Below are 7223 nucleotides of genomic sequence, written 5' to 3'. Positions count from 1 at the left end.
TAGCGTTAGTTAATTAAATCAGTAATTTCAGTTATTTCCATTCTGTTATATTCTTATACTTCCAAATAATATTATGTCTAGAATACTGCGGTCTCCAGTATCAGCAAAATAACACAGGTGTCTAGTAAACTCCTACCCATTTACCACAACACAGAAAACAAGCAAGAGCTGAGAGATACTCAACAGTCATCTGTAATATGCAACACTGAAACTCTGCATGAGGTTTGGTTTAAAATGGTAGTATATTTACATACTGTTTAAAAAAAGAATGAGCCCACGTTTAGCTAGTTTCAGGAGCGCATATGTGAAAATCTAAAACCTTCTGATAACCCTCTTCTCCATTAGCCTCTTCAAATATATTTTTGATGGACACCTAACTTTGATGATCCAGCCTCATGATAACTTTCAAGGGGTAGGAAAGTGCCCGCATGGACAGCTGGTCACACCAGCCAAGTGTGCCTTCCCTGCTTATGGATCAGAGGAGTGAAGTGAAGCCTGACAGCAATGAGTAGTAAGAGGGTTTCCAGTCCATGTGGAAAAAACCCCATCTGCTTAAAATCACCATTTATTTAAGGTATTCCCTAGAAAGGCCATTGTTTGAGGGCTTGAAGTCTAGACTGAACAGACCAGGTCCTTGGACACGCAGCCCCTCCCAAGCTGCGCAGTGTAGCTATTTATGAATGAACGGGTTTCTGTCTGCCTGAAGACACAGGGCTGCTCTGTGCTAAATGGGGTGCAGACCTCGACAGAGCAATAATGTGACAGGGGAGGGGGCCTCTGCTGCAGAGAGCATCGGGGGCTCCACTCCGGAATGCACTTAGTGCCCCCCTTTCAGGCAGGTGAGCAGACACTGTCAAACCAGCAGTAATGTCAAGTGGGGAGTGCAGGTCTTTACAGAATAAGCCTTTACTTGCTTTTCAGCGTGTATGACTCTTGTTTTGGATGAGCGGGGCCAGAAACATTTAATATATAGTTAAGAAAGAACATTGCTACCTCATCCGCTTCCTGAGCTGTTCTTGGCCTCACCCTTTTAAGCTGCTACAGGCCACCCTTCATGCAGATAGCTGAAAAGTGCACGAGATGCTAAGCCTGACTTCAAGTCAAGCCCTGCAGAAAAATAATAATAAAAAGGAATATAATGAAATGTTCTTCTGGAAATACAGAACTGTAAATGTCTGGGTAAGTAGAAAATACTTATCAGGAAGTTCTGCTTGTTGTAGACCCTGCATCTGCAGCACAAAGACTACACCACAGTTCTAGGGTTTGGTTAACGTTTGAAAAACCGGCGTCACTGTGCTGCTGCTGGGCCCCCGCCAGCCGCCGGTGCCCACGGGTGGCACCGCAGCGCCCGCCGCCTCGCCGAGGCCGCGCCCGGGGAAGCGCCCCGGGGCGGGCCCGGCCAAGGGCAGCGCGGCTGCCGGCGGTCACGGCCGCCGGGGCGCCGAGCGCGCAGCGGCGGGGCCAGCCCGGGCCCGGCGCAGCCCGGCCGCTCGCTCCGGGGCTGGGCTCCGCCGCGCGCCGCTCGCCCCCTGCCCGGGAGACCCGCGGAGCGCGGGGCGGGCCTGCCCCGGCGGCGCTCCCCGGCAGCCACGCGTGGGGACACGTCTCGCACCCCCCACGCGAGCTCTCAACCACGCGCTTCTCGCCTGCCCACGGCGCCCCGCAGCCCAACGCGCCTTCAGCCTCGGGGGGGGCACGGGGGGGCCCCCCCGCCGCGCTAACGGCCGCTCGGCGCCAGCCCCGCCCCCTCGCCCCCTCCCCCCCCCCCCCCGCGGGCCGCCGCCACGTGCGAGGGGTGGGGGCCGCTCCCACAGCGCGGCGGCGGCCGGTGCCGGTGCCGGTCCCGCCCTGGAGGCGGTCGGGGGCGGCCGGTGCCGTCCCCTTTAAGGGCCGCGGCGGAGGCGCCCCGCCCGCTCATTTCCTAGCGCACAGGAAGTGGGGCCGCGGCTCCGCGGCGGGGCCCGCGCGGTGAGTACGGCCGCCCCGCGCCCCCCCCGGCCCTCCCGCTGACCCCGCTCGGCGCCTCCTTCCCCCGCTCCGCTCCCCTCCCCGGCCCGCTGCGCGCCTCGCCCGGCTCCTCGTTCCCTCACCTGCTCGCCGGCCTCGGCCCGCCAAGGGGAGCTGGCCCGCCGCCGCGGGAGGGAGCCCGGCCGGCGGCATCGCAGCCGGGCGGGGGGGAGCGGGGGGTGCGCCCGCGGGCCGGCCGGTGGCCTCCGCTCCGCTGCGCGGGGGCGGCGGTGCCTGGAGGAGAAGCGGCTGGGACCGCTAATCTGGGCTGCGCCGAATCGTCCTCGCGGCGGGGGCCTTGCAGACCGAATTCGGTTTTTATCTTGGCGCTATCTCAACAATAAAATTCATCTCTCTTCCTCCTCACGGTTGCGTTTCCATTGTGTGAACCAGCCTTAAACGCGCCGGGGAGCGCGTTTGTGGAGGTGCCGGCGCCTGGAGGCAGCGCTGAAATGCGCTGAGGCGGAACCTCTCCGCGGGAAGTGTCGCCGCTGCCCACCCCTCCCCTTGCCGCGGGGGTCCGCGGAGCCGGAGCCCTCCGCTCCCAGCCCCCGGGCACGGGCCGCTTGGGCGTTGCGTTTGAACGTGCTCGAACCGCTAGGCACCCCGGTTCCTTCCACCAGCACCCCCCACGCCCCAGAATAGAGGAGTGATGATAAGAGGACACTTAATTATTTTCGGTGGGATGTTTAGGCTTGTTTAACCGTGGCTTACATCTCCTGCTTTTTGTCAGCCAGGTTCTTTCTCAGTAAATTCTGTGCTCTTGTAAACTGTGAAAGTTGGAACGTTTTGATACTGGACATCAAAAATAAAATTGTATCATTGTTACCAGCCTATTAATACTGCAATTAACTCATTTATAGGAGGAATGCTAAAGCAGAAACAGGGGGATTGCAATTTGCAAGACAGTTTTTAAAGCTAGGTATATGAAAAGTTAAATTTGCTACTACGTGTTTTCAGTGAAATATAATCCGGATCTGCTTAATTAACACTTACTGTATTCCATGGTTTTGTAGTTTGTTTGTTTGTGGGTTTCTTCTCTTCAAGCCCCTCTATCAGGCGGAAATTGAGATACTGATCTCTTCTGCTAAGCTTGTAGATGATGGATAAGGACTAAGTGTGTTCTATTGCTCTGCTGGGTAACTCAGAAGAGCTGGAAGAGAGAGGCTGTTTTAACACAGAGTGAATATCCCTCAAGCTAAGGTTATACAGTGAAATTTTTTTTTTCTTGGAGACTGTAAATGCCAGGGCCTGTGAGTAAAGCAGTTTCTTCTTTTTGAGTGTGCACTAACTGAAAGTTCCTATCCTGCTTCAGTGTATTTGAAGGAAACTTCTGGCTTCCCTTTATTTATTAGCTACATAGGGAGTCCCCAAACACTGTCAAAGACAGCGACTTGGAAGCATTCCCAGTAGCTGTCAGTGGAGGTAGATGCGTTTTGTGGATGGGGTGTTAGCTATGGACCTCAATTATACCCTGAGGCTTTTAAGAGAGACTCTTTGCCAGTAAGTCCTTATCGTAAGTATCAGGAGACCCACGCTGAGTGTTGCTACAGCACCACTGTCCCAAACCATCAGTAGGCTGAAAATGGAGTCAATAACAATGATTTTTGAAGTATGGGACTGTGTGGCACAAATAGAAATTGTTTAGCTTGTGTGTTCCTGAAGGAAACCCATGAAAACTTCAGTGTGATTAAGGTTAGTTGACTCTGAATAGTTCTTTCCCTTCCTGATCCCATGACTTTGTTTCAGTATCTTCCTCAGGCTTAAAGGGGGAAGAAAAGAGAGAATCCCAAACCTATCATTAAGGCTGCTGCATCGTGATAGAAGTTGCACCAGGTTATTCTTGAATTTAAGTTACTTGCTTTTAAGTTCCAGCCCTGGGATATGGGTCTTTCCAAGTCAGTGAGAAACATCATCTGAGGGCAGAGTTAAATGATAAGTAGCTGTGGTCTGCTGCCAAAAAAACCCAAAAGCATATATGCCACAACAATTTCTACCCCTGCACCACAGTCTGCTACTTTCATGCTTGCCTGAAGTGTTTGATGGACTTCTTTGTTAAAAGGATCACCAGAATGACCTGAATTTTTGAGAGAGATAAAACTAAACTTGGGGGAGGGAGGGTATGAGAAATACAAGGCTAGTTTTTTTTTTACTGCAGAAAACAAATTGCATAATATTTTTCTTAACTCTGAAACAGTCTCTCATTATGAAGCAAGCTTCATGACTTGCAGTATTTTCTCTTTAAATAGTGCTGAAGCAAGATCATAGAGGTGGGATGAAACTCAGGCTTTGAATAAGGATTTGGCTGGCACTGGAACTGATAATGTGCTTGGCTTTCAGTTAGTTCATCTGTCTTCTACCCTCTTCGAAGACCAGCCCTCCAGAATAAAAGTATGGGAAGAGAACATAATTTGCTTCTGGAAAAATAAAATAACAAATAGACAGGGATTTCGAGCACAAGACTTTCTTTTTAAAAAAAGTCTTCAAAAAAAGAGTTCTCAAAGGGCACAATGGAAAGAAAATGTTTCAGGAGCATAATAGCTTTTGTTAAAAAAATACTGTGCTTTATGCAACTAATTATGTTCTTGTAAGTTCAGTGATGGTTGTAACTCACAAGATGTTCAGAAATGTAATGTTTTTGTGAGGGAATGGGAATATAGCTCTACTTCTGAGTTACAGCTACAGCTTGTAAGAAGAATTTGCAGAAGGGCGCTTCTCATTGTCTGCCAGAGCAGTTTCATTTTGAGCGACGATTAGAAAAGACCAGCACTTCCATTAATATTTTTGTTTGTTAGAAAAATCTGGAAGTGTGCAATGACTGTAATACTCTTAATTTCTTCTTTATGAAGCTCTTTAAAAAACCTAAAAAAACCCAAAAACAAAAAACCAAACTCCCCACATTTCTGAAAGCAGGAACAGTACTCCAAGTTGCAGTCCTTCTTGTTGTGACTGTCTTCTGGTGCAAAAGGAGTGGGACAGGATACTGTCAGAGGCCTTTTTTAGGTGCATTTAGCTGCTGCTTTCATCTGAGCCTGTTAAAAATTTTTATAGTAAGGCTGTGGGTATCTTATACCTAAAAATGTAGATAGACATCTTCATAGTTCTTGGGTATTTTACACCTTGGGTGTCTAATCTAAATCAGTGGTTCTGATGGTTACTGCTATCTGAGAAACCTTTTTTTCAAAGTAAGAATAAGTAGATAATCATTGCAAGCTATATGTAGTCACTAAAAATGAGAGTTTCAAGGGGAAAGGAGAGGCTTCCTAATACTGAAAGATTTTGCTGCATGTGGGAATACGGCATGCTAAAATACATGTGAGAAGCTTGTACTCTTTCTGTGCTGGCACTAGGCTGTCTGTACTGCTTTTTTGTGTATGGCAAGGCTGGCAGGAGACACTTGCTCCACAATTATTTCAGAGTGGAGTATGGTGGGAAGAATATCTTGGAATGATCTCTGCATTACCTTACCTGTTTTTAAAGGCTTTTCCCATTCACAAACAAAATGCTCTGAAACTTATTAGCGAGTTGGTAAAGCTGGCAAGCCATTGCAGGTGCTGTGAGTGCAAATGTGAGCATTGGAAAGAGCATCAATGGAGTGTCAGCGTTTCAAAGCAAAGTTCAGAGCATCCAAATATGACTTGAGGCGAGGAAGCTGTTGTGTGAGGAAATCTCGCATGTACTTTTTTTATCTAACCATTTCCTGCCATTCTTAATCATCTCCAACTGTAATCAAAAATAACTATAGTGATTGACCTGTTTACTCATTAGCATCTGCCTGCAGTACATGTGCCTTCCAGCACCATGCTCCTCTTGGGTATAATTGCTTCCTTTAGCCTCCACCGTGGTTGTGGGGAATTCTTGGTCTGAACCCCATCTGCATCCTGGCTTATGGTCATGGCTGGGCATGTCTCCTCAATAGGTGCATTTGAGAATCTTGTTGCTGGCAGCTGTGTTGGTGGGTGACAGAAAGGGCAGGTCTGCCAGTGTTCTTCTTTCACCTTCCTCCTTCATATTAAATCTTTTACTGGTGGAGTGGGTTGGTGATAAAGGGCAAGTCTGTCTCACTGTTTTTCTTGCCCTTTCTTCCTCCTCTGTTCTAAGCGGTACTGTTTCACTGGTGAAACAACTCTGGAAGAGGATCCTTCTCCTTTATAGTACTGAGCTTTTTGGTAGAGATGTCACTTAAGGCAGCTGTCTGGAAAGCCTGGATCAGCACCTGGCAGACAGCATACATGTCCTTCTGGTGTCAAAAGTGAATCTTCCCATCAGCTTCTCTGCTATGGCCAGAAATGACCTAAGTTGTCAATTAATGCATTACTTCAATAGATGGAGGGATAAAAACGTTTACCTGTGGGAGTTTGAGTACAAGTACACAATAGGTGACTAAAGAAAAAATGTGCAGAACTGAAGTAGCGCAGCTGTCTTAGCAGTGTAGGGATGGCTAGACTGATGCTGGGAGAGGGTTGGGCAGGCAGACACATTTGGCACTTGTTCTCCCAAAAACTAGGGGAACTCATTTTACTCTTAGGCATGCTGCAGAGAATTTCTGTTAAAGGAAACTGATATTCCATTTGTAGAACAGAAATAGAATTCTTTCATGTCTGCTGAACCCTCTGGAGATGGGTCCTGCCACATACTTAATGGCTGTTACAGGCAACAATCCTCTCACTGAGCTGAACATAACTCAAGACTGGTTCTCATGTGTTCAAAGGCAAAGTAATACAATGCAGAACATTTAGGAGTTAAAGGTAGACTTAGAAATATAATACTTGTACATATTAAATATTTCCAGGTAAAATTGCTAAACAGCTTAGGGTTTTTTTATCCCTATTAGATAACTGCTGCTCGTATTTAACTTTGACAAATGAACATGAACCACAAAAGGAAGTTAATGTGTCTGCACTGTTAATCATGATTTTTGTCAAGACAGTAGATCAGCGCTTCCATAAAAGATCAAAGTTGTAGGACACTGCTGGTTTTGGCTGGGATAGAGTTAATTTTCTTCATAGTAGCTGGTATGGGGCTATGTTTTGGATTTGTGCTGGCAACAATGTTGATAACACCGGGATGTTTTCATTATTGCTGAGCAGAGCTTACACAGCTCAAGGCCTTTCCTGCTTCTCACCCCAGCCCACCAGCGAGGAGGCTGGGGGTGCACAAGAAGCTGGGAGGGGACACAGCCAGGACAGCTGACACCAGCTGAGCACAGGGATATC

The 7223-nt window shown here is 48.2% G+C and overlaps 1 protein-coding gene across 1 annotated transcript in view; it reads left to right on the top strand.

Annotated features, from left to right (window-relative positions):
- Positions 1-1881: 1881 nt before the first annotated feature.
- Positions 1882-7223, top strand: part of CSGALNACT2 (chondroitin sulfate N-acetylgalactosaminyltransferase 2) — a 34390-nt gene continuing 29048 nt past the window's right edge. The window contains exon 1 of the mRNA XM_074830513.1: positions 1882-1968. The gene's annotated coding sequence lies outside the window, so the exon portion shown is untranslated. The remainder of the gene's footprint in view (positions 1969-7223) is intronic.

This window comes from Strix aluco, chromosome 7 (assembly GCF_031877795.1).
Source record: "Strix aluco isolate bStrAlu1 chromosome 7, bStrAlu1.hap1, whole genome shotgun sequence".
Taxonomy (NCBI): Eukaryota; Metazoa; Chordata; class Aves; order Strigiformes; family Strigidae; genus Strix; species Strix aluco.
The sequence above is the reverse complement of the archived record's forward strand: the minus strand, read 5'-3'. Positions and strand labels throughout refer to the sequence as shown.